At 46.3% G+C, this 26978-nt stretch overlaps 6 non-coding genes and 8 pseudogenes across 6 annotated transcripts; all 14 read right to left on the bottom strand.

Annotated features, from left to right (window-relative positions):
- Nucleotides 1-110: 110 nt before the first annotated feature.
- LOC136742872 (uncharacterized) lies at nt 111-229 on the bottom strand (annotated as a pseudogene).
- Nucleotides 230-773: 544 nt separating this feature from the next.
- Nucleotides 774-891, bottom strand: LOC136742623 (5S ribosomal RNA). Its single transcript, XR_010814994.1, has one exon. It is a non-coding gene; the product is annotated as a 5S ribosomal RNA (ribosomal RNA).
- A 218-nt stretch (nt 892-1109) lies between these two features.
- On the bottom strand, nt 1110-1228 carry LOC136742650 (5S ribosomal RNA). The gene has a single exon (XR_010815021.1). It is a non-coding gene; the product is annotated as a 5S ribosomal RNA (ribosomal RNA).
- Nucleotides 1229-1449: 221 nt separating this feature from the next.
- LOC136742701 (uncharacterized) lies at nt 1450-1568 on the bottom strand (annotated as a pseudogene).
- A 209-nt stretch (nt 1569-1777) lies between these two features.
- LOC136742824 (uncharacterized) lies at nt 1778-1896 on the bottom strand (annotated as a pseudogene).
- A 210-nt stretch (nt 1897-2106) lies between these two features.
- On the bottom strand, nt 2107-2225 carry LOC136742813 (uncharacterized; annotated as a pseudogene).
- Nucleotides 2226-2443: 218 nt separating this feature from the next.
- LOC136742679 (uncharacterized) lies at nt 2444-2562 on the bottom strand (annotated as a pseudogene).
- Nucleotides 2563-2786: 224 nt separating this feature from the next.
- Nucleotides 2787-2905, bottom strand: LOC136742863 (uncharacterized; annotated as a pseudogene).
- Nucleotides 2906-3115: 210 nt separating this feature from the next.
- Nucleotides 3116-3234, bottom strand: LOC136742956 (5S ribosomal RNA). Its single transcript, XR_010815078.1, has one exon. It is a non-coding gene; the product is annotated as a 5S ribosomal RNA (ribosomal RNA).
- A 228-nt stretch (nt 3235-3462) lies between these two features.
- On the bottom strand, nt 3463-3581 carry LOC136742660 (5S ribosomal RNA). The gene has a single exon (XR_010815030.1). It is a non-coding gene; the product is annotated as a 5S ribosomal RNA (ribosomal RNA).
- Nucleotides 3582-3805: 224 nt separating this feature from the next.
- Nucleotides 3806-3924, bottom strand: LOC136742862 (uncharacterized; annotated as a pseudogene).
- A 210-nt stretch (nt 3925-4134) lies between these two features.
- Nucleotides 4135-4253, bottom strand: LOC136742632 (5S ribosomal RNA). The gene has a single exon (XR_010815003.1). It is a non-coding gene; the product is annotated as a 5S ribosomal RNA (ribosomal RNA).
- A 224-nt stretch (nt 4254-4477) lies between these two features.
- On the bottom strand, nt 4478-4596 carry LOC136742887 (uncharacterized; annotated as a pseudogene).
- A 218-nt stretch (nt 4597-4814) lies between these two features.
- On the bottom strand, nt 4815-4933 carry LOC136742641 (5S ribosomal RNA). The gene has a single exon (XR_010815012.1). It is a non-coding gene; the product is annotated as a 5S ribosomal RNA (ribosomal RNA).
- Nucleotides 4934-26978: the final 22045 nt, after the last annotated feature.

Below are 26978 nucleotides of genomic sequence, written 5' to 3'. Positions count from 1 at the left end.
AGCAAAGGGTGTTGACAGTAGCCGGGTTCGTGTACAATACTTAAATTATATCTCCTCCGGACAGATAGAGAGTATTAAGAGCTACGATGAAGTTACCCAGGAGACGTAAAAGCTTGCAGCACTAGGTATTTCCAGGAGGTCTCACATTCATGTACTGACCAGGTCCTGCCCCGTTTAGCTTCCGAGATCTGACAAGATCGGGCGCGTTCAGGATGGTGTGGCCGCAAGCCAAGATGCCTGGCTGCATGATGTCTCTTAAAGGCTGGCGGGTATTGACAGAACTGCCAGCAAAAAAAAAAAAGAAAAATAGAGGGAAATATACCAGTGCAGCAAAGGGTGTTGAAAGTAGCCGGGTACGTGTACAATTCTTCAATTATATCTCCTGCAGACTGAAAGAGAGTATTAAGAGCTACGATAAAGTTACCCAGGAGACGTAAAAGTTTGCAGCACCTGGTATTTCCAGGAGGTCTCACATTCAAGTACTGACCAGGTCCTGCCCCGTTTAGCTTCCGAGATCTGACGATATCATGCGCATTCAGGACGGTGTGGCCGAAAGCCGAGAGGCACGGCTGCATGATGTCTCTTTAAGGCTGGCGGGTATTGACGGAACTTACAGCAAAAAAAAAAAGAAAAAAGAAAAATGGAGGGAAAAATATCAGTGCAGCAAAGGGTTTTGAAAGTAGGCGGGTACGTGTACAATTCTTCAATAATATCTCCTACAGACTGAAAGAGAGTATTAAGAGCTATGATGAAGTTACCCAGGAGACGTAAAAAGCTTGCAGCACCTGGTATTTCCAGGAGGTCACCCATCCAAGTACTGACCAGGCCCTGCCCCGTTAGCTTCCGAAATCTGATGAGATCGGGCGCGTTCAGGGCGGTGTGGCCGCAAGCCAAGAGGCCTGGCTGCATGATGTCTCTTAAAGGCTGGCGGGTATTGACGGAACTTCCAGCAAAAAAAAAAAAAAAAAAATGGAAAATGGAGGGAAAAATATCAGTACAGCAAAGGCTGTTGAAAGTAGCCGGGTACGTGTACAATACTTCAATTATATCTCCTCCAGACAGATAGAGAGTATTAAGAGCTACGATGAAGTTTCCCAGGAGACGTAAAAAGCTTGCAGCACCAGGTATTTCCAGGAGGTCTCCCATCCAAGTACTGACGAGGCCCTGCCCCGTTTAGCTTCCGAGATCTGACGAGATCGGGCGTGTTCAGGACGGTGTGGCCGCAAGCCAAGAGGCCGGGCTGCATGATGTCTCTTAAAGCCTGGCGGGTATTGACGGAACTTCCAGCAAAAAATAAAAAATAAATAAATAGAAAAATGGAGGGAAAAATATCAGTGCAGAACAGGGTGTTGAAAGTAGCCGGGTACATGTACAATTCTTCAATTATATCTCCTCCAGACTGAATGAGAGTATTAAGAGCTACGCTGAAGTTACCCAGGAGATGTAAAAAGCTTTCAGCACCTGGTATTTCCAGGAGGTCTCCCATCCAAGTACTGACCAGACCCTGCCCCGTTTAGCTTCCGAGATCTGACGAGATCGGGCGCATTCAGGACGGTGTGGCCACAAGCCGAAAGGCCTGGCTGCATGATGTCTCTTAAAGGTTGGCGGGTATTGACGGAACTTCCAGCAAAAAAAAAAAAAAAAAATGGATGGAAAAATATCAGTGCAGCAAAGGGTGTTGACAGTAGCTGGGTACGTGTACAATACTTCAATTAAATCTCCTCCAGACAGATAGAGAGTATTAAGAGCTACGATAAAGTTACCCAGGAGACGTAAAAGCTTGCAGCACGAGGTATTTCCAGGAGGTCTCACATTCATGTACTGACCAGGTCCTGCCCCGTTTAGCTTCCGAGATCTGACGAGATCGGGCGCGTTCAGGATGGTGTGGCCGCAAGCCGAGATGCCTGGCTGCATGATGTCTCTTAAAGGCTGGCGGGTATTGACGGAACTGCCAGCAAAAAAAAAAAAGAAAAATAGAGGGAAAAATACCAGTGCAGCAAAGGGTGTTGAAAGTAGCCGGGTACGTGTACAATTCTTCAATTATATCTTCTCCAGACAGAAAGAGAGTATTAAGAGCTACGATGAAGTTCCCCAGGAGACGTAAAAAGCTGGCAGCACCTGGTATTTCCAGGAGGTCTCACATTTAAGTACTGACCAGGTCCTGCCCCGTTTAGCTTCCGAGATCTGACAAGATCGGGCGCGTTCAGGACGGTGTGGCCGCAAGCCGAGATGTCTGGCTGCATGATGTCTCTTAAAGGCTAGCGGGTATTGTCGGAATTTCCAGCAAAAAAAAAAAAAAAAAAAAAGAAAAATGGAGGGAAAAATATCAGTGCAGGAAAAGGTGTTCAAAGTAGCCGGGTACGTGTACAATTCTTCAATTATATCTCCTGGAGACAGAAAGAAAGTATTAAGAGCTACGATGAAGTTACCCAGGAGACGTAAAAGCTTGCAGCACCAGGTATTTCCAGGAGGTCTCCCATCCAAGTACTGACCAGGTCCTGCCCCGTTTAGCTTCCGAGATCTTACGAGATCGGGCACGTTCAGGACGGTGTGGCTGCAAGACAAGAGGCCTGGCTGCATGATGTCTCTTAAAGGTTGGCGGGTATTGACGGAACTTCCAGCAAAAAAAAAAAACATAAAAAGAAAAAAGAAAAATGGATGGAAAAATATCAGTGCAGCAAAGGTTGTTGACAGTAGCTGGATACGTGTACAATACTTCAATTATATCTCCTCCAGACAGAGAGAGAGTATTAAGAGCTACGATAAAGTTACCCAGGAGACGTAAAAGCTTGCAGCACTAGGTATTTCCAGGAGGTCTCACTTTCATGTACTGACCAGGTCCTGCCCCGTTTAGCTTCCGAGATCTGACGAGATCGGGCGCGTTCAGGATGGTGTGGCCGCAAGCCGAGATGCCTGGCTGCATGATGTCTCTTAAAGGCTGGCGGGTATTGACGGAACTGCCAGCAAAAAAAAAAAAGAAAAATAGAGGGAAATATACCAGTGCAGCAAAGGGTGTTGAAAGTAGCCGGGTACGTGTACAATTCTTCAATTATATCTCCTGGAGACAGAAAGAGAGTATTAAGAGCTACGATGAAGTTACCCAGGAGACGTAAAAAGCTTGCAGCACCTGGTATTTCTAGGAGGTCTCCCATCCAAGTACTGACCAGGCCCTGCCCCGTTTAGCTTCCGAGATCTGACGAGATCGGGCGCATTCAGGACGGTGTGGCCACAAGCCGAAAGGCCTGGCTGCATGATGTCTCTTAAAGGTTGGCGGGTATTGACGGAACTTCCAGCAAAAAAAAAAAAAAAAAAAAAAAAAAAAAAAGAAAAATGGATGGAAAAATATCAGTGCAGCAAAGGGTATTGACATTAGCTGGGTACGTGTACAATTCTTCAATTATATCTCCTCCAGACAGAAAGAGAGAATTAAGAGCTACGATAAAGTTACCCAGGAGACGTAAAAGCTTGCAGCACCAGGTATTTCCAGGAGGTCTCCCATCCAAGTACTGACCAGGTCCTGCCCCGTTTAGCTTCCGAGATCTTACGAGATCGGGCACGTTCAGGACGGTGTGGCCACAAGCCAAGAGGCCTGGCTGCATGATGTCTCTTAAAGGTTGGCGGGTATTGACGGAACTTCCAGCAAAAAAAAAAAAAAAAAAAAGAAAAAAGAAAAATGGATGGAAAAATATCAGTGCAGCAAAGGGTGTTGACAGTAGCTGGATACGTGTACAATACTTCAATTATATCTCCTCCAGACAGAGAGAGAGTATTAAGAGCTACGATAAAGTTACCCAGGAGACGTAAAAGCTTGCAGCACTAGGTATTTCCAGGAGGTCTCACTTTCATGTACTGACCAGGTCCTGCCCCGTTTAGCTTCCGAGATCTGACGAGATCGGGCGCGTTCAGGATGGTGTGGCCGCAAGCCGAGATGCCTGGCTGCATGATGTCTCTTAAAGGCTGGCGGGTATTGACGGAACTGCCAGCAAAAAAAAAAAAGAAAAATAGAGGGAAATATACCAGTGCAGCAAAGGGTGTTGAAAGTAGCCGGGTACGTGTACAATTCTTCAATTATATCTCCTGGAGACAGAAAGAGAGTATTAAGAGTTACGATGAAGTTACCCAGGAGACGTAAAAAGCTTGCAGCACCTGGTATTTCTAGGAGGTCTCCCATCCAAGTACTGACCAGGCCCTGCCCCGTTTAGCTTCCGAGATCTGACAAGATCGGGCGCGTTCAGGATGGTGTGGCCGCAAGCCGAGATGCCTGGCTGCATGATGTCTCTTAAAGGCTGGCGGGTATTGACGGAACTTCCAGCAAAAAAAAAAAAGAAAAAAAGAAAAAAGAAAAATGGATGGAAAAATATCAGTGCAGCAAAGGGTGTTGACAGTAGCTGGATACGTGTACAATACTTCAATTATATCTCCTCCAGACAGAGAGAGAGTATTAAGAGCTACGATAAAGTTACCCAGGAGACGTAAAAGCTTGCAGCACTAGGTATTTCCAGGAGGTATCACTTTCATGTACTGACCAGGTCCTGCCCCGTTTAGCTTCCGAGATCTGACGAGATCGGGCGCGTTCAGGATGGTGTGGCCGCAAGCCGAGATGCCTGGCTGCATGATGTCTCTTAAAGGCTGGCGGGTATTGACGGAATTTCCAGCAAAAAAAAAAAAAAAAAATAGAAAAATGGAGGTAAAAATATCAGTGCAGGAAAGGGTGTTGAAAGTAGCCGGGTACGTGTACAATTCTTCAATTATATCTCCTGGAGACAGAAAGAGAGTATTAAGAGCTACGATGAAGTTACCCAGGAGACGTAAAAAGCTTGCAGCACCTGGTATTTCTAGGAGGTCTCCCATCCAAGTACTGACCAGGCCCTGCCCCGTTTAGCTTCCGAGATCTGATGAGATTGGGCGCGTTCAGGACGGTGTGGCCGCAAGCCAAGAGGCCTGGCTGCATGATGTCTCTTAAAGGCTGACGGGTATTGACGGAACTTCCAGCAAAAAAAAAATGGATAAAGAAAAATGGAGGGAAAAATATCAGTGCAGCAATGGGTGTTGAAAGTAGCCGGGTACGTGTACAATACTTCAATTATATCTCCTCCAGACAGAAAGAGAGTATTAAGAGCTACGATGAACTCACCTAAAGGATTATTAGGAACACCATACTAATACTGTGTTTGACCCCCTTTCGCCTTCAGAACTGCTTTAATTCTACGTGGCATTGCTTCAACAAGGTGCTGAAAGCATTCTTTAGAAATGTTGGCCCATATTGATAGGATAGCATCTTGCAGTTGATGGAGATTTGTGGGATGCACATCCAGGGCACGAAGCTCCCGTTCCACCACATCCCAAAGATGCTCCATTGGGTTGAGATCTGGTGACTGTGGGGGCCAGTTTAGTACAGTGAACTCATTGTCATGTTCAAGAAACCAATTTGAAATGATTCGACCTTTGTGACATGGTGCATTATCCTGCTGGAAGTAGCCATCAGAGGATGGGTACATGGTGGTCAAAAAGGGATGGACATGGTCAGAAACAATGCTCAGGTAGGCCGTAGCATTTAAACGATGCCCAATTGGTACTAAGGGGCCTAAAGTGTGCCAAGAAGACATCCCCCACACCATTACACCACCACCACCAGCCTGCACAGTGGTAACAAGACATGATGGATCCATGTTCTCATTCTGTTTACGCCAAATTCTGACTCTACCATCTGAATGTCTCACCTCTTTTTCCTATTTGTAGTGGAGATGAGTGGTACCCGGTGGGGTCTTCTGCTGTTGTAGCCCATCCGCCTCAAGGTTGTACGTGTTGTGGCTTCACAAATGCTTTGCTGCATACCTCGTTTGTAACTAGTGGTTATTTCAGTCAAAGTTGCTCTTCTATCAGCTTGAATCAGTCGGCCCATTCTCCTCTGACCTCTTGCATCAACAAGGCATTTTCGCCCACAGGACTGCCGCATACTGGATGTTTTTCCCTTTTCACACCATTCTTTGTAAACCCTAGAAATGGTTGTGCGTGAAAATCCCAGTAACTGAGCAGATTGTGAAATACTCAGACCGGCCCGTCTGGCACCAACAACCATGCCACGCTCAAAATTGCTTAAATCACCTTTCATTCCCATTCAGACATTCAGTTTGGAGTTCAGGAGATTGTCTTGACCAGGACCACACCCCTAAATGCATTGAAGCAACTGCCATGTGATTGGTTGATTAGATAATTGCATTAATGAGAAATTGAACAGGTGTTCCTAATAATCCTTTAGGTGAGTGTATATGTATGTATGTGTATGTATGTCCAATTGCTTTGACAATACAAATGAAATGAATTGAGAGAGAGAGAGAGAGAGAGAGAGAGAGAGAGAGAGGGAGAGGAATATGAGCTCCTAAAAAACATTTGTTTTTATACATAAGCGGATTTAATTTGTGATTTACAAATGAATATATAGCACTATAAACATACACAGAAGACATGGAATAGAAATTCAGAAGAAAAAGTATTCAAAAAATAATAATTTTAAGAGAAACACAAAAAGAAGAAAGCAGAGAGACAGTTCAGGAAGAAAAGTCAGAAAAGAAAAGCTGAAGACAAGAATTGGAGGTAAGAGACAAATAATTAAACAAAAAAATATGTATTAATAAAATAAATAAGCATTCTCAGTAGTTGACTCAGCCAATGAAAATGCAGAGCTCCGATTTGAATAGAGTGACAGTAGGAGAGAGCCCAACTGCCACTGAGACTGATAGAAATCTATCGAACAGCAGTCTGACTGCAGAGCTGCCTTTTGAAATCCGATACCCTGAAGACATTCGCTCTGCACAGGCTAAGAAGGACTACAAACAAGCTGTGATGAGAGCATCTCCTGAGACCCTCATCCTAGACTACACCGGTAAAGGAGAAAACAGGGTCAAGAACAATCTACTGTTCTACACCGCCTTTCACAAAACCCTGTGCCAGACATACCCCAATAACAACAAGAGGGGCATTAGCAGAGGCAGGCAGATCTCAGTGCTGGTAGAGAAAGACACAGACAGTGTGATGCTCACTTTTAATGTATACCACAACGGGACCATCATGGTGCAGGGCAGCGAGAGCAGCCTGGACCAATTAGCTCTCGGCTTCCACACCTCAAAGCAGCAGACTGAGGTAGAGAAACAAGAGCCAGAGCCGGCCACCCTGCAGTCTGCCCCCAGCCACACGGAGCCAGACAGTGCCCCATCTCCCACAGACTGCCCCCCTGTCTCCCCAAAACTCTCCAGCAACATTAAAACACTAAAGGAATGCCTATCAGTGCTGGAGCTGGAGTTTGCGGAGTTCAGGGAGCAGACCTTGAGCACCCTGGCCCAGACCTCCTTGTGTGATCAGCTCCGGGATGAGATGCACAGACTAAAGATGCAGCACAAGGCTGAGATCCATGAGCTGAGAGCAGCAGTGAGAGACCTGGAGGAGCAGAGCCAAACCCTGAGGACGGAGCTGCGCAGAGCGAGGGAGGAGCTGACCTGGACACCCCAGCACAGCTAGCTGAGGAGCCTGCAGAGCCAGCTGGAGGAGCTAAGAGAGGAGCTACACATCACTGGAGCACAGAGACTGCACTGCACTGACCCCACAACACCTCCAACCCCTGACGCACCCACTGATCCACCCACACTCCCCACCACTCCTGACACACCCACTATCACCAGACCTGCCACTAATACACAACCCCCTGAAACGCCACTCCCCCAAAACACACCCGCTGCCCCCACCACTCCCGACGCAAACCCGGAGTGGCAGGTCAACGCAGAGGTGGTCATTCTGAGCGAATCCAATGGGAAGTTCCTGGTTGAGAGGCGCCTCTTCCCTGGGCGAAAAGTGAAAAAGCTTTGGTGCTCCACAGCACAGAGAGCCCTGGAGCTGCTCTCCAAGAGGAGGCTTTGCCAAGTCAAACACATCCTCATCCACACCGGCACTAACGACCTGAGTGCCCGCAGGGGCGATGTGGCCTCAGCCCTGAGACAGGTAGCAACGAAAGCCACAGAGGAATTCCCAACTGCCAAAATTTCCATCTCCACACTGCTGCCCCGCACAGACGTGCCCCTGCACATCATCCAGGCCATCAACGCAGAAGTGTCCCGAAGATGTGCCCTCCTCCCCAACGTCCACCTGGCACACCACTGAGACATCCAGCCACATCACCTGTATGACCACGTCCACCTCAACAAGACGGGTGTGAGGATCATCTCAAAGGTCCTCAAGGACACAACCCTGGGCCGAAACCCCACACACCCCCACCTCGAGACCAGGAGCAAACCCCCCAGCCCCCGGCCACATCCCCAGCCACCGGCTCCACCCCAGCCCCAGCCCCTGAGACCCCGCGGCCCCATTCCCCACCCCCCCATCCCCAGAGGGCCCGTCCAGCACAGCAGAGCGGACAGCCGGGGACCAGCACAGCCACACAGCCACGCAGCAGCGGCTTCCAGAGCCTGGAGGCCCGATGCTGCCCAGCTGGCCCAGATAAGGCAACTCCTCAGTGTCATCTGTTCCACACTGCTGAGTTAACTGAGCCTCAACACACATATATATGGTTGTGGAGATGGAGAGTAAGAAAAAATGTGATTTAATTATTCTGATATTTTGATGCAAACATAAAATCTTTGAGTGATTATTATGTATATCCATATATAATTATTAATAGTAATATAATATCAGTTGTAGACCACAAATTAAACTTTCTTATGTAGAAGAGACAAGTATAATAAAATATATTAACATGTCCTTTAAAATAAGCAGTTGGAATATGCAGGGTTTACGCTCCTCAACTTTTGGAATGAAGAGCACAGGCCCTGAACTGATCAACACTGTAAATAGTTCAGATGTTTTCATTCTTGTAGAGACTTGGTGCTGTGCAGATATGTCTATACACTGGATGGATACAATGGATACAGGGAGCTGATTGTGCCCTCCTATAAAAAACCCAAAGTCAGGTGTGGCAGGGCCTCGTGGGGGATTATCGTGTGGTACAGGGAGGAGCTCCGAGCAGCCCTATGCCCAGTACAGAGAGGAGACACACACCTGTGGATGAAAATCAGAAAAGACACCCTACAAAATAACACAGATATATACCTATGTGCAATTTATATGCCACCCGCAGACTCCCCCTACTATAATGAGGAAGGCTTTCATGAGCTTCAAAACGAAATCTGCCACTTCCAGACCCTGGGCTCTGTACTGCTGTGTGGCGATCTCAATGCCAGGACTGGCAGAGAGATGGACTACATCAATACAGAGGGGAACACACACCTGTTCGGAGACTCCCCGCTGTGCCACACACACACCTCCACACTGACACAGCCACGACAGCGTGGTAAACAAGAGCAGGAAGCAGGTAGTGCGCCTATGTAAAAGCCTGGGTCTATATATCATCAATGGCAGGACCAGGGGGTACTCTCTGGGGAGATTCACATACTGCTCGGCTCTGGGCAGCAGTGTGGTGGACTACGCCATAACTGACCTGGACCCACAAGCCAACAATGCGTTTATAGTCAGACAACAATCTCCACTATCAGACCACAGCCAAATAACACTTTACCTAAAAAGATCAGCGCAGCCACAAGTCAGAGCCAAACTTCCCACAAAACTGGTCTCCCTGCCACCCAGTTAGAGATGGTCAGAGCCCAGCACAGAGAACTACACAAGAGCCCTGAATAGTGATGAGATTGAAAACATGTTAGACAGATATCAATCCTCACACTATCAAATAAACCAAAACGGAATAAACTCAGCCACCAAAACACTGAATGAAATATTTGAGAGACTGGCTTTAAAATCAAACATTAAAACAATTAAAAACCAAAATATGAAATCGTCTAAAAGAAAAAAAGAACAGTGGTGTGACCAGGAGTGTGAAACTTCTAGGAAACACCTGAGACATCTCTCCAACACTAAACACAGAGAGCCCGACAACCAGGAGGCTCGCCTCAGCTACTGCCAGGCCCTGCGGCACTACAAGCAACTCCTCAGTAAGAAAAAAGACCACTATATGGGCAGAATAAATACCCCAAAAACAAAAAATGAAATACCAATTCAAAATGGAGAAATCTGGAAAACACACTTTGAAAAACTTTACCAAAATGTTGAAAACAATCCAAAGCCAGAACAGGTTAAAATATTAAAAAACCTAAATAAATTGGAAGAAATCATTAAGAATAACCAAAATCCCTTAGATAACCCATTTACAATACAGGAACTAAAACATCAACTCAAAATCCTCAAACCCAGGAAAGCCAGCGGCCCCGACAGCATCAGCCCTGAGATGCTGAAGCACAGCAGCCCGCAGCTGCAGGAGGCTCTGCTCAAACTCTTTAACCTGGTGCTGAGAGCCGGGTGTTTCCCTGAGGTCGGGAATCAAGGATTGATCACCCCGATTTTTAAAAGTGGAGACAAATTAGACCCCAATAACTACTGGGGCAGCTGTGTGAGCAGTAACCTGGGGAAGGTGTTCTGCAGTATCATCAACGCCCAGATACTGGCCTTCCTTACCAAGCACAGTGTCCTGAATAAGAGTCAGATTGGCTTCCTACCAAAACACCGCACAACCGATCATATTTACACTCTACACACCCTCATAAATAAATATACCCAAAACAATAAAGGAAAAATATTTGCCTGTTTTGTAGACTTTAGAAAGGCATTTGACTCAATCTGGCACAAGGGATTATTTTATAAACTTCTACAGAGTGGTGTAGGGGGTAAAGTTTATGACATCATTAAATCAATGTATTCTGAAAACAAATGCGGAGTTCAAATTGGCAACTCAAGAACAGAGTTCTTCACTCAGGGGCGGGGAGTGAGACAGGGCTGCAGTCTGAGTCCAACACTGTTCAACATCTACATCATCGAGTTGGCCACAGTGTTGGAGCAGTCTGACGCCCGCAGCCTAACTCTCCATGACACAGAGATCAAGTTCCTGCTCTATGCAGACGACCTGGTGCTGCTGTCGCCCACAGAGCAGGGGCTTCAGCAGAACCTGGCGCTGCTAGAGCAGTACTGTCAGAAATGGGCCCTGGCAGTCAATCTGGACAAGACCAGAGTTATGGTTTTCCAGAAAAAAGCCCCATCTCAGGGAAACAGGTACCGCTTCACTCTGGGCAGCACTGGATTAGAGCACTGCACCAGATACAACTACCTTGGCCTGACCATCAGTGCGTCAGGGAGCTTCAGCCTGGCTATAAACGCATTAAAAGACAAGGCACGCCGGGCATTTTATGCCATAAAGACACAATTTGGGAAAACAACAATACCAATAACTATTTGGATTAAAATATTAAACTCCATCATCCAACCAATCCTGCTATATGGGAGCGAAGTGTGGGGTCCCCTCATGAACCTCAATAACAACAATTGGGACAAAAGCCCCATGGAAATATTCCACCTAGAATTTAATAAAAACATCTTACACGTACACAGAAACGCCCCCACGGCTCTGAGGCTCACAGAGCCCGAACACACAATGACCAAAACAACAACAATTGGGAAAATTGACATGTACCTGAAAAGCAAATACACAAAAGATTAGAGACACGAATTAGAATTACAAAACAAATTGGAATGCTACCGGGCCCTGAATAGAAACATTACATTGGCTGAATACTTAAAAATCCAAAATATAAAAGAGAGACAAAATCTAACTAAATACAGGCTCAGTGACCACAGCCTCGCCATTGAAAAAGGCCGCTACAGAAAATTCTGGGTTGCCAGAGAAGAGCGGCTGTGCAGCCAGTGTGACCTAGGGGAGGTCGAAACACAGGCGCATTTCCTGCTGTCCTGCCCTAAATACACAAAAATCAGGGAGACATACTTTAAAATATTAAAAATGCATATCCCTGAGTTCAGCATGATCCCCGATTGCTGCAAACTCCCCGTCCTGCTGGGAGAGGAGGAGCGCACTGCCTTCTTAGCAGCGCAATATGTATCCACCTGCCACAGCCTGCGAGACAGTGTGTAGACACCAGCCTGTGGCACTCCATTTGCAAAACAAAATAAAAACAGTGATTTTTCTGATGTCATGACACAAATTTTGATACAAACAACAAATATGGTTTATATCCTACTTAATTTTATTTCAATGTGTACTATATTTGTTCCACTGAATCTTGTATTGCAATGTTTTGTCTTGATTGATAGAACATTTGTATCTGCTTTGGCAATATTGTGATAGATCATGCCAATAAAGAACCTTTGAATTGAATTGAAATGAATTGACAGACAGACAGACACACGCACACACACACACACACACACACACACACACACACACACACAGAGCCAGCCAGCCAGACAGCCAGCCAGCTCAGCCATGACATCACGAGCCTCTCTCAGCTGACTGCTATGACATCACAGAGCACGTACATTCCATTGCTTGCCGTCTGTCAACCACTCAGTCACTGCCAGCCAGACTGGCTGGCTGGCTGGATGGGGGGGCTGCTTGCTGCTGCTGCGTATCTTAGCAAGCTAATTTGCCTGACCGGCCTTCCTACTCCTATGCCCAAATGCCCACCTAAGCCTCGTTTGTAATGCATGTCATTGTATTTCAAAAAGGAATCTGGAAATAGTAAACCTATTTTCTTTATTTGAATGTATTAAAGATCACATTTTATTACATTTTCTTTTTCTGTACTTCATTACATTATTTTGAGATTCATAATTCTATTATTTATTTTCCGTATGTATGTATGTATGTATTATTGTATGGAAGGAAAGTTAGAAATGATTTTCTCAAACCTGTTTTTCTCTCTTGTATACTTAAGAAAGATAAGGTCAAGCTAGAAGGTCAGGAGGCCATAAGGTAGTTTGATTTCTGTTTGTTATTTACGATGAGAACCTTGGAGACAATGTCAAACGGTATGACCTACGTGCCTGTTCCTTAAAACCATGTGTAGATCTATGAACTCTGTTCTATAATGAAATATGTTCTGCTTAGTTAGCCTTTAAGATAACATAGTAATGATTTTCTAGCATGTATGTATGTATGTATGTATGTCCAATTGCTTTGACAATGAATTGAATTGAGAGGGAGAGAGAGAGAGAGAGAGAGAGAGAGACAGACAGACTGACAAACACAAACAGACACACACACACACACACACACACACACACACACACACAGACACACACACAGCCAGCCAGCCAGCCAGCCAGCCAGCTCAGCGATGACATCACAAGCCTCTCTCAGCTGACTGCTATGACATCACAGAGCATGAACATTCCGTTGCTTGCCGTCTGTCAACCACTCAGTCACTGCCAGCCAGACTGGCTGGCTGGCTGGATGGGGGGGCTGCTTGCTGCTGCTGTGTACCTTAGCAAGCTTATTTGCTTGACCGGCCTTCCTACTCCTCTGCCCACATGCCCACCTATGCCCGATCTGCTGTTCACCTGGATCACAGCTCCGCCCCAACAAGGCAGATCCTCCCAAAAATGGTACAAACTGATCCACGTTCCCCTCCACAGAAAGCTTTAGCCCAAAATAAGGGACACATTCTGCCCAATATGTCAGCGCCAACCACAGCCTGAGGGACACAGTGACACACGAGCACCGGCTGTAAATATAATGTAAATACTCGTTTGTAATGCATGTCATTGTATTTCAAAAAAGGAATCTGGAAATGGTATACCTATTTTCTTTATTTGTATGTATTAAAGATCACATTTTATTACATTTTCTTTTTCTGTACTTCATTACATCTTATTGTGATTCATAATTCTATTATTTATTTTCCGTGTATATGTATGTATGTATGTATTGTGACAAACCAAGGGGCAGGGTCATACATGGCAGATATGTCAGGCCAGGTCTGCTGCAAGGTGTGTACTCTAGGGTAGAATACCGACCCTAGGCAACTACACTCCCCAGAAACCCTCAGGCAGCCATTCTAGCACCTAATGTGGTCACTTGGTGTTACTTCCTCAATTATTCACCAGGTATATAAGGCGGGCCTGAGAGAGAGAGAAGTGAGAGACAATAGGGTGAGTTATCTGGAAAACAGAGGTAGCTCATAAGAAGAAAGCCAAGACTTATTTATTCCAGACTTTGTTTAAAATAGAATGATTATGTAAGATTAGTTACAACTCCAGTGTGAGTTAGGTTTTGTTTTCAGATTTGTTTTGTTTGAAGTAAACATACAGGCACAGCCCTGTATTTGCAACCTCCTCCCTGGGTCATGACTGGTTTTTACTCCTAAGAAGATCACAGAGAAGACCCGCACATGTGTACAGCCAAGGCGTTTTGTCACATTTGGTGTAGAATGCGGGCAGCACCTCATGAAACCCAGACTGGCTGAGTGAATTTTTTTATCCAAAAAAAAAAAAACTACAGGCTGTAATAGCCCAACAGGAAGTGACCAGGGTGCAGCAGGTGGCTCACCAGGATGCTATGCGGATGCATCAGGAAGCACTGCAGGTCCAGCATGATACAAATAAAATGTTTAGAGAAGAGCAGGAAAAGGTGACTAAAGAGCTGAAAGAGAGTGTTGAAGCACTTGCAACCAGGATTGGGCCACAGGGGGCTGCAACCCATTCCACTCCCCGCACCAATCACTTTCTGCAGAAAATGACAAAACAGGACGATGTTGAGGCCTTCCTTATGACCTTTGAGAGGACAGCGGAGAGAGGGATGGCCAAAAGATTCCTGGGCAGGGCTTGTGGCACCTTATCTGGCAGGGGATGCACAGAAAGCGTACTTTGATCTGGAGCTGAAGGACGCCCAGGACTATGATAAATTGAAAGCGGAGATAATGACCCGATTGGGCGTGACCACCGCAGTGAGGGCACATCGGTTTCAGCAGTGGGCCTACCAACCAGGACAACCAATCCGAACGCAGATGTTTGATCTGATCCATCTGGCCAGGAAATGGCTACAGCCAGAGGTCCATTCATCAGCCGAGGTGGTGGAGGCCATAGTCCTTGACAACTACCAACGCTGTTTGCCCAAGGACGTTCGACGCTGGGTTGGCCAGAATGAGGTGCTGTCCGCTGACACCTTGGTGGCCATTGTAGAGCGGTTCTATACAGCCGGAGCAGCAGAGCATGTACCGGAGGTTAAAAACTCGTTCCCCAGGCCATGACGAACCAGCGGACCGGGTAAGATGGTTCCAAAGTACTCTGGGAAACATGACGCGCTGGGTTGGAAGAAAAGAGCAAGACTGGGGGGGGCAAAGGTGGGGCCTAAAGCCGAGACTAAGTGTTATAGGGGGTCACCATCACAACCAATTGTCTGCTACAATTGTGACAAAGTAGGACATATTGCGGCCCACTGCCCAGGTAGAGAGGAACCAATGCAATGTAATGTGTGTGATATGGGGAAAGAGAAACCGGTATTATGCCTGCCCTGTTGGGACGGATGTTTTCATAGGCGGAGTACCTAATCCAAAACACATGTGTACAGTGATAGTCGATGAGAAAGAAGTGGCTGCTCTACTCGACTCTGGCAGTATGGTTACACTGGTCACAGAAAAATTAGTAGCGACCAACAAGCTGGATAGACATCAGGAGCTCAGTATCACATGCACACATGGTGACACACGCCCCTATCCCACAGCCCTTGTAAACATACAGACAGAGGCCGGGAAACTAGATTACGAAGTCGGTGTGGTACCCAACATGCCATATGATGTGATACTGGGACGATATTTTCCTAATTTTGGAAAACTAGATAGAAAACATAGTAAATTGGAAATGCACACTGAAAACTGTAAGCCAGAAGTTGCCTCGATCCCACAACTAGAGCTAAAAGTAGACCTGGTTCCAGTTGAGTCGACAGTGAAGGTTTTGGTTGGGGAAAATTAAACTGAAAACATAGGGGTGGAATGTAGTGACGTAGATGACCCTATGGAGGGTGAGGAACCCAGCACTAGCAGGGTGGGTGAGAATCCATTCATAGAGACCCCTGAAGCTGACAATGTAGAAGTGTCAGTGTTAGAGGGACTCCCCACTGATTTTGGCAGCGCACAGGTGCGAGATCTCACTCTACACTATGCTAAAGAAAATGTGAAGGTAGTAAATGGGACCCCTATGACTACTGCAGACCCGCCAACAGCTTATCCTTATTTTATGGTAACAAATGACCTATTGTACCGTGTAAATAAGATAGGGGTGGACATTGTGGAGCAATTGCTAGTTCCCACCCCATTCAGACGAACAGTTCTCAATCTGGCACATGGGCATATCCTGGGGGGACATCTGGGGATGGACAAAACCAAGGATAGACTCCTGAGGAGGTTTTACTGGCCAGGCGTACATGCAGACGTGACAGAACATTGTAGCTCATGTCCTGAATGTCAACTACATGCTCCTAAACCAGCCTTCAGAAGCCCATCATAGAGACCCCCTTTGCTAGGATAGCTATGGATGTGGTGGGACCTCTCCCAAAATCAGCCAGAGGGCATCAGTATATACTGGTTATTTTGGATTATGCCACCAGGTACCCAGAAGCCATTCCACTGCGGACCATGGCTTCAAAAGGTATTGCAAAAGAGCTAATGTTGATGTGTAGTAGGGTGGGGATACCGAGGGAGATATTAACAGATCAGGGCACACCCTTTATGTCTAAGGTTATGACCGATCTGTGTAAATTGTTGCAGGTTAAGCAGTTGAGAACATCAGTCTACCACCCACAAACAGATGGGTTGGTTGAGAGATTTAATAGGACCCTGAAGTCCATGCTAAGAAAGGTAATCGATAAGGATGGGAAAAATTGGGAATTCATGCTGCCCTACTTGATGTCTGCCATTAGGGAAGTCCCACAGGCTTCCCTGGGCTTTTCGCCTTTTGAACTGTTATATGGGAGGCACCCCAGGGGGATATTAGACATAGCCCGTGAAACGTGGGAACACGAGTCCACTCCTTTCCGGAGTGTAGTCGAGCACATCAATGCTATGCAAGAGAGAATAGCCACAGTCACTCCCATTGTGAGAGAGCACCTAAGGCAGGCACAGGAACACCAACAATTCGCCTATAATCGTCAGGCTACACTGAGGGTGTTCCAGCCTGGTGATAGGGTGTTGGTGTTGGTTCCCACTGTAGAATGTAAATTTCTGGCTACGTGGATGGGACCTTATGAGATTATAGAGCGAATACGGGAAGTGAACTATAAGGTTCAGCAACCCGGCCGCCGACCCCCAGAACAAATATATCATGTCAACTTAATAAAAGCCTGGAAGGACAGGGAAGTGTTGATGTTGACTTACCCCCCTCAGCCACTAGGGACACCGAAGGTGAATATTGCAGCTGCCTTGTCACCTGACCAGTTGAAGGAGGTGAACGACTTGATAATACGTAATAGGGAGGTTTTCTCAGGCATACCGGGGCGTACCCATTTAGTCTCTCACAACATTGTGTCTCTCCCAGGAAAGAAGGTAAATATGAGGCCTTACAGGGTACCAGAAGCTCGCAGGAACACTATTAGAAATGAGGTTAAGGAAATGCTGGAGGCAGGGGTTATTGAAGAATCCCACAGTGAGTGGTCCAGCCCTATAGTCATGGTTTCCAAACCTGATGGCTCCTGGAGATTCTGTAATGATTTTAGAAAGGTTAATGAAATTTCAAAGTTTGATGCATACCCAATGCCCCGAGTAGATGAATTGTTAGAGAATATTGGGAATGCTCACTATATTTCAACTATTGACTTAGCCAAGGGCTACTGGCAGATTCCCTTGACCCCGGGTGCCAAAGAAAAAACAGCCTTTGCAACCCCAGATGGTCTGTTTCACTACACAGTGATGCCCTTTGGCCTGCATGGTGCTCCTGCCACCTTTCAAAGGTTGATGGACCACATACTTAGACCACACAGGACGTATGCGGCAGCATATTTAGATGATGTGGTCATTCACAGTCCAGATTGGGAATCACATTTGTCTCAGCTCCAAGCGGTATTGGATTCAATACATGCAGCAGGCCTGATGGCTAATCCAACCAAATGCAATTTGGGGTTGGAAGAGGCCAAATACTTGGGCTATACAGTAGGGAGGGGTATGGTGAAACCCCAAATATCCAAGGTTGAAGCCATAAACTCTTGGCCTAGGCCTGTCAATAAAAAGCAGGTTAGGGCATTTTTAGGGTTAACTGGGTATTACCGGAGGTTTATTCCCAACTATGCTACCTTAGCGGCCCCTCTGACTGATATGACTAAGGCTACAGAACCCAATATGGTTAGATGGGGTGATACAGCAAACCGGGCTTTCCGGAGCCTACAGGAGGCGCTCTGCCGCAACCCCGTTTTAATGGTACCAGACTTTCAGAAAGAATTTATAGTCCAGATGGACGCCTCTGAGGTGGGGATCGGAGTGGTTTTGTCCCAAAGAATGGGTGATCACGAACACCCGGTGTTGTTCCTTAGCAGAAAGTTGGAATCCAATGAAATAAATTATTTGGTAGTTGAAGAAGAATGTTTGGCAGTGAAGTGGGCTTTGGACAGTCTTCGATACTATTTGTTGGGCAGGCACTTCACCCTGATCACTGACCATGCCCCCCTCACTTGGATGCATCGTTCGAAAGACAGGAATGCCCGTGTGATGAGGTGGTTTTTGAGTCTCCAACATTTTCATTTCACCCTGCAGCACAGGCCAGGGAAGGCCATGGGGAATGTTGATGGGCTGTCCCGGGTGCATGCTTTTTTGCGGCTGTCGCTCGACCTATGGGGTCGCAGCTGGGGGGGAGGATGTGGGACAAACCAAGGGGCAGGGTCATACATGGCAGACATGTCAGGCCAGGTCTGCTGCAAGGTCTGCACTCTAGGGTAGAAAACCGACCCTAGACAACTACACTCCCCAGAAACCCTCAGGCAGCCTAATGTGGTCACTTGGTGCTACTTCCTCAATTATTCACCAAGTATATAAGGCGGAAAGATAGAGTCAAGCTAGAAGGTCAGGCCAGAAGCTAGTTTGATTTCTGTTTGTTATTTACGATGAGAACCTTGGAAACAATGTCAAACGGTATGACCTACGTGCCTGTTCCCTAAAACCATGTGTAGACCTATGGACTCTGTTCTATAAATATATATGTTCTGCTTAGTTAGCCTTTAAGATAACATAGTAATGACTTTCTAGCATGTATGCATGTATGTATGTATATATATATATATATATATATATATATATATATATATGTATGTATGTATGAATGTATGTATGTCCAATTGCTTTGACAATACAAATGAATTGAATTGAGAGGGAGAGAGAGAGAGAGAGAGAGAGAGAGAGAGAGACAGACAGGCTGAAAAACAGACAAACAGACACACACACACACACACAGACATACACACACACACACAGAGCCAGCCAGCCAGCCAGCTCAGCGATGACATCACGAGCCTCTCTCAGCTGACTGCTATGACATCACAGAGCACGTACATTCCGTTGCTTGCCGTCTGACAACCACTCAGTCACTGCCAGCCAGACTGGCTGGCTGGCTGGATGTGGGGGATGCTTGCTGCTGCTGCTGCGTACCTTAGCAAGCTTATTTGCTTGACCGGCCTTCCAACTCCTCTGCCCACATGCCCACCTATGCCCGATCTGCTGTTCACCTGGTCACAGCTCCGCCCCAACAAGGCAGATTCTCCCAAAAATGGTACAAACTGATCCACGTTCCCCTCCACGGAAAGCTTTAGCCCAAAATAAGGGACAAATTCTGTAACAACATAATGGATGCCCACCCAACCTGTGACAAAACTGAGAAAAAAGAAAAACGCCAGTCCTCCTGGGGGAGGGACACACAGCCACCCTGGCTGCCCAATATGTCAGCGCCTACCACAGCCTGAGGGACACAGTGACACACGAGCACCGGCTGTAAATATAATGTAAATACTTGTTTGTTATGCATGTCATTGTATTTCAAAAAAGGAATCTGGAAATAGTAAACCTATTTTCTTTATTTGTATGTATTAAAGATCACATTTTTTTACATTTTCATTTTCTGTACTTCATTACATCTTATTGTGATTCATAATTCTATTATTTATTTTCCGTGTAGATGTATGTATGTATGTATGTATGTATGTATGTATGTATGTATGTATATGTATGTATGTCCAATTGCTTTGACAATACAAATGAATTGAATTGAGAGGGAGAGAGAGAAAGAGAGAGAGAGAGAGAGAGAGAGAGGAATATGAGCTCCTAAAAAACATTTGTTTTTATACATAAGCGGATTTAATTTGTGATTTACAAATGAATATATAGCACTATAAACATACACAGAAGACATGGAATAGAAATTCAGAAGAAAAAGTATTCAAAAAATAATAATTTTAAGAGAAACACAAAAAGAAGAAAGCAGAGAGACAGTTCAGGAAGAAAAGTCAGAAAAGAAAAGCTGAAGACAAGAATTGGAGGTAAGAGACAAATAATTAAACAAAAAAATATGTATTAATAAAATAAATAAGCATTCTCAGTAGTTGACTCAGCCAATGAAAATGCAGAGCTCCGATTTGAATAGAGTGACAGTAGGAGAGAGCCCAACTGCCACTGAGACTGATAGAAATCTATCGAACAGCAGTCTGACTGCAGAGCTGCCTTTTGAAATCCGATACCCTGAAGACATTCGCTCTGCACAGGCTAAGAAGGACTACAAACAAGCTGTGATGAGAGCATCTCCTGAGACCCTCATCCTAGACTACACCGGTAAAGGAGAAAACAGGGTCAAGAACAATCTACTGTTCTACACCGCCTTTCACAAAACCCTGTGCCAGACATACCCCAATAACAACAAGAGGGGCATTAGCAGAGGCAGGCAGATCTCAGTGCTGGTAGAGAAAGACACAGACAGTGTGATGCTCACTTTTAATGTATACCACAACGGGACCATCATGGTGCAGGGCAGCGAGAGCAGCCTGGACCAATTAGCTCTCGGCTTCCACACCTCAAAGCAGCAGACTGAGGTAGAGAAACAAGAGCCAGAGCCGGCCACCCTGCAGTCTGCCCCCAGCCACACGGAGCCAGACAGTGCCCCATCTCCCACAGACTGCCCCCCTGTCTCCCCAAAACTCTCCAGCAACATTAAAACACTAAAGGAATGCCTATCAGTGCTGGAGCTGGAGTTTGCGGAGTTCAGGGAGCAGACCTTGAGCACCCTGGCCCAGACCTCCTTGTGTGATCAGCTCCGGGATGAGATGCACAGACTAAAGATGCAGCACAAGGCTGAGATCCATGAGCTGAGAGCAGCAGTGAGAGACCTGGAGGAGCAGAGCCAAACCCTGAGGACGGAGCTGCGCAGAGCGAGGGAGGAGCTGACCTGGACACCCCAGCACAGCTAGCTGAGGAGCCTGCAGAGCCAGCTGGAGGAGCTAAGAGAGGAGCTACACATCACTGGAGCACAGAGACTGCACTGCACTGACCCCACAACACCTCCAACCCCTGACGCACCCACTGATCCACCCACACTCCCCACCACTCCTGACACACCCACTATCACCAGACCTGCCACTAATACACAACCCCCTGAAACGCCACTCCCCCAAAACACACCCGCTGCCCCCACCACTCCCGACGCAAACCCGGAGTGGCAGGTCAACGCAGAGGTGGTCATTCTGAGCGAATCCAATGGGAAGTTCCTGGTTGAGAGGCGCCTCTTCCCTGGGCGAAAAGTGAAAAAGCTTTGGTGCTCCACAGCACAGAGAGCCCTGGAGCTGCTCTCCAAGAGGAGGCTTTGCCAAGTCAAACACATCCTCATCCACACCGGCACTAACGACCTGAGTGCCCGCAGGGGCGATGTGGCCTCAGCCCTGAGACAGGTAGCAACGAAAGCCACAGAGGAATTCCCAACTGCCAAAATTTCCATCTCCACACTGCTGCCCCGCACAGACGTGCCCCTGCACATCATCCAGGCCATCAACGCAGAAGTGTCCCGAAGATGTGCCCTCCTCCCCAACGTCCACCTGGCACACCACTGAGACATCCAGCCACATCACCTGTATGACCACGTCCACCTCAACAAGACGGGTGTGAGGATCATCTCAAAGGTCCTCAAGGACACAACCCTGGGCCGAAACCCCACACACCCCCACCTCGAGACCAGGAGCAAACCCCCCAGCCCCCGGCCACATCCCCAGCCACCGGCTCCACCCCAGCCCCAGCCCCTGAGACCCCGCGGCCCCATTCCCCACCCCCCCATCCCCAGAGGGCCCGTCCAGCACAGCAGAGCGGACAGCCGGGGACCAGCACAGCCACACAGCCACGCAGCAGCGGCTTCCAGAGCCTGGAGGCCCGATGCTGCCCAGCTGGCCCAGATAAGGCAACTCCTCAGTGTCATCTGTACCACACTGCTGAGTTAACTGAGCCTCAACACACATATATATGGTTGTGGAGATGGAGAGTAAGAAAAAATGTGATTTAATTATTCTGATATTTTGATGCAAAGATAAAATCTTTGAGTGATTATTATGTATATCCATATATAATTATTAATAGTAATATAATATCAGTTGTAGACCACAAATTAAACTTTCTTATGTAGAAGAGACAAGTATAATAAAATATATTAACATGTCCTTTAAAATAAGCAGTTGGAATATGCAGGGTTTACGCTCCTCAACTTTTGGAATGAAGAGCACAGGCCCTGAACTGATCAACACTGTAAATAGTTCAGATGTTTTCATTCTTGTAGAGACTTGGTGCTGTGCAGATATGTCTATACACTGGATGGATACAATGGATACAGGGAGCTGATTGTGCCCTCCTATAAAAAACCCAAAGTCAGGTGTGGCAGGGCCTCGTGGGGGATTATCGTGTGGTACAGGGAGGAGCTCCGAGCAGCCCTATGCCCAGTACAGAGAGGAGACACACACCTGTGGATGAAAATCAGAAAAGACACCCTACAAAATAACACAGATATATACCTATGTGCAATTTATATGCCACCCGCAGACTCCCCCTACTATAATGAGGAAGGCTTTCATGAGCTTCAAAACGAAATCTGCCACTTCCAGACCCTGGGCTCTGTACTGCTGTGTGGCGATCTCAATGCCAGGACTGGCAGAGAGATGGACTACATCAATACAGAGGGGAACACACACCTGTTCGGAGACTCCCCGCTGTGCCACACACACACCTCCACACTGACACAGCCACGACAGCGTGGTAAACAAGAGCAGGAAGCAGGTAGTGCGCCTATGTAAAAGCCTGGGTCTATATATCATCAATGGCAGGACCAGGGGGTACTCTCTGGGGAGATTCACATACTGCTCGGCTCTGGGCAGCAGTGTGGTGGACTACGCCATAACTGACCTGGACCCACAAGCCAACAATGCGTTTATAGTCAGACAACAATCTCCACTATCAGACCACAGCCAAATAACACTTTACCTAAAAAGATCAGCGCAGCCACAAGTCAGAGCCAAACTTCCCACAAAACTGGTCTCCCTGCCACCCAGTTAGAGATGGTCAGAGCCCAGCACAGAGAACTACACAAGAGCCCTGAATAGTGATGAGATTGAAAACATGTTAGACAGATATCAATCCTCACACTATCAAATAAACCAAAACGGAATAAACTCAGCCACCAAAACACTGAATGAAATATTTGAGAGACTGGCTTTAAAATCAAACATTAAAACAATTAAAAACCAAAATATGAAATCGTCTAAAAGAAAAAAAGAACAGTGGTGTGACCAGGAGTGTGAAACTTCTAGGAAACACCTGAGACATCTCTCCAACACTAAACACAGAGAGCCCGACAACCAGGAGGCTCGCCTCAGCTACTGCCAGGCCCTGCGGCACTACAAGCAACTCCTCAGTAAGAAAAAAGACCACTATATGGGCAGAATAAATACCCCAAAAACAAAAAATGAAATACCAATTAAAAATGGAGAAATCTGGAAAACACACTTTGAAAAACTTTACCAAAATGTTGAAAACAATCCAAAGCCAGAACAGGTTAAAATATTAAAAAACCTAAATAAATTGGAAGAAATCATTAAGAATAACCAAAATCCCTTAGATAACCCATTTACAATACAGGAACTAAAACATCAACTCAAAATCCTCAAACCCAGGAAAGCCAGCGGCCCCGACAGCATCAGCCCTGAGATGCTGAAGCACAGCAGCCCGCAGCTGCAGGAGGCTCTGCTCAAACTCTTTAACCTGGTGCTGAGAGCCGGGTGTTTCCCTGAGGTCGGGAATCAAGGATTGATCACCCCGATTTTTAAAAGTGGAGACAAATTAGACCCCAATAACTACTGGGGCAGCTGTGTGAGCAGTAACCTGGGGAAGGTGTTCTGCAGTATCATCAACGCCCAGATACTGGCCTTCCTTACCAAGCACAGTGTCCTGAATAAGAGTCAGATTGGCTTCCTACCAAAACACCGCACAACCGATCATATTTACACTCTACACACCCTCATAAATAAATATACCCAAAACAATAAAGGAAAAATATTTGCCTGTTTTGTAGACTTTAGAAAGGCATTTGACTCAATCTGGCACAAGGGATTATTTTATAAACTTCTACAGAGTGGTGTAGGGGGTAAAGTTTATGACATCATTAAATCAATGTATTCTGAAAACAAATGCGGAGTTCAAATTGGCAACTCAAGAACAGAGTTCTTCACTCAGGGGCGGGGAGTGAGACAGGGCTGCAGTCTGAGTCCAACACTGTTCAACATCTACATCATCGAGTTGGCCACAGTGTTGGAGCAGTCTGACGCCCGCAGCCTAACTCTCCATGACACAGAGATCAAGTTCCTGCTCTATGCAGACGACCTGGTGCTGCTGTCGCCCACAGAGCAGGGGCTTCAGCAGAACCTGGCGCTGCTAGAGCAGTACTGTCAGAAATGGGCCCTGGCAGTCAATCTGGACAAGACCAGAGTTATGGTTTTCCAGAAAAAAGCCCCATCTCAGGGAAACAGGTACCGCTTCACTCTGGGCAGCACTGGATTAGAGCACTGCACCAGATACAACTACCTTGGCCTGACCATCAGTGCGTCAGGGAGCTTCAGCCTGGCTATAAACGCATTAAAAGACAAGGCACGCCGGGCATTTTATGCCATAAAGACACAATTTGGGAAAACAACAATACCAATAACTATTTGGATTAAAATATTAAACTCCATCATCCAACCAATCCTGCTATATGGGAGCGAAGTGTGGGGTCCCCTCATGAACCTCAATAACAGCAATTGGGACAAAAGCCCCATGGAAATATTCCACCTAGAATTTAATAAAAACATCTTACACGTACACAGAAACGCCCCCACGGCTCTGAGGCTCACAGAGCCCGAACACACAATGACCAAAACAACTACAATTGGGAAAATTGACATGTACCTGAAAAGCAAATACACAAAAGATTAGAGACACGAATTAGAATTACAAAACAAATTGGAATGCTACCGGGCCCTGAATAGAAACATTACATTGGCTGAATACTTAAAAATCCAAAATATAAAAGAGAGACAAAATCTAACTAAATACAGGCTCAGTGACCACAGCCTCGCCATTGAAAAAGGCCGCTACAGAAAATTCTGGGTTGCCAGAGAAGAGCGGCTGTGCAGCCAGTGTGACCTAGGGGAGGTCGAAACACAGGCGCATTTCCTGCTGTCCTGCCCTAAATACACAAAAATCAGGGAGACATACTTTAAAATATTAAAAATGCATATCCCTGAGTTCAGCATGATCCCCGATTGCTGCAAACTCCCCGTCCTGCTGGGAGAGGAGGAGCGCACTGCCTTCTTAGCAGCGCAATATGTATCCACCTGCCACAGCCTGCGAGACAGTGTGTAGACACCAGCCTGTGGCACTCCATTTGCAAAACAAAATAAAAACAGTGATTTTTCTGATGTCATGACACAAATTTTGATACAAACAACAAATATGGTTTATATCCTACTTAATTTTATTTCAATGTGTACTATATTTGTTCCACTGAATCTTGTATTGCAATGTTTTGTCTTGATTGATAGAACATTTGTATCTGCTTTGGCAATATTGTGATAGATCATGCCAATAAAGCACCTTTGAATTGAATTGAAATGAATTGACAGACAGACAGACACACGCACACACACACACACACACACACACACACAGAGCCAGCCAGCCAGACAGCCAGCCAGCTCAGCCATGACATCACGAGCCTCTCTCAGCTGACTGCTATGACATCACAGAGCACGTACATTCCGTTGCTTGCCGTCTGTCAACCACTCAGTCACTGCCAGCCAGACTGGCTGGCTGGCTGGATGGGGGGGCTGCTTGCTGCTGCTGCGTATCTTAGCAAGCTAATTTGCCTGACCGGCCTTCCTACTCCTCTGCCCACATGCCCACCTAAGCCCGATCTGCTGTTCACCTGGATCACAGCTCCGCCCCAACAAGGCAGATCCTCCCAAAAATGGTACAAACTGATCCACGTTCCCCTCCACAGAAAGCTTTAGCCCAAAATAAGGGACACATTCTGCCCAATATGTCAGCGCCAACCACAGCCTGAGGGACACAGTGACACACGAGCACCGGCTGTAAATATAATGTAAATACTCGTTTGTAATGCATGTCATTGTATTTCAAAAAAGGAATCTGGAAATGGTATACCTATTTTCTTTATTTGTATGTATTAAAGATCACATTTTATTACATTTTCTTTTTCTGTACTTCATTACATCTTATTGTGATTCATAATTCTATTATTTATTTTCCGTGTATATGTATGTATGTATGTATTGTGACAAACCAAGGGGCAGGGTCATACATGGCAGATATGTCAGGCCAGGTCTGCTGCAAGGTGTGTACTCTAGGGTAGAATACCGACCCTAGGCAACTACACTCCCCAGAAACCCTCAGGCAGCCATTCTAGCACCTAATGTGGTCACTTGGTGTTACTTCCTCAATTATTCACCAGGTATATAAGGCGGGCCTGAGAGAGAGAGAAGTGAGAGACAATAGGGTGAGTTATCTGGAAAACAGAGGTAGCTCATAAGGAGAAAGCCAAGACTTATTTATTCCAGACTTTGTTTAAAATAGAATGATTATGTA

Source organism: Amia ocellicauda, unplaced genomic scaffold (assembly GCF_036373705.1).
Source record: "Amia ocellicauda isolate fAmiCal2 unplaced genomic scaffold, fAmiCal2.hap1 HAP1_SCAFFOLD_75, whole genome shotgun sequence".
In the NCBI taxonomy this organism is placed as follows: Eukaryota; Metazoa; Chordata; class Actinopteri; order Amiiformes; family Amiidae; genus Amia; species Amia ocellicauda.
The sequence above is the reverse complement of the archived record's forward strand: the minus strand, read 5'-3'. Positions and strand labels throughout refer to the sequence as shown.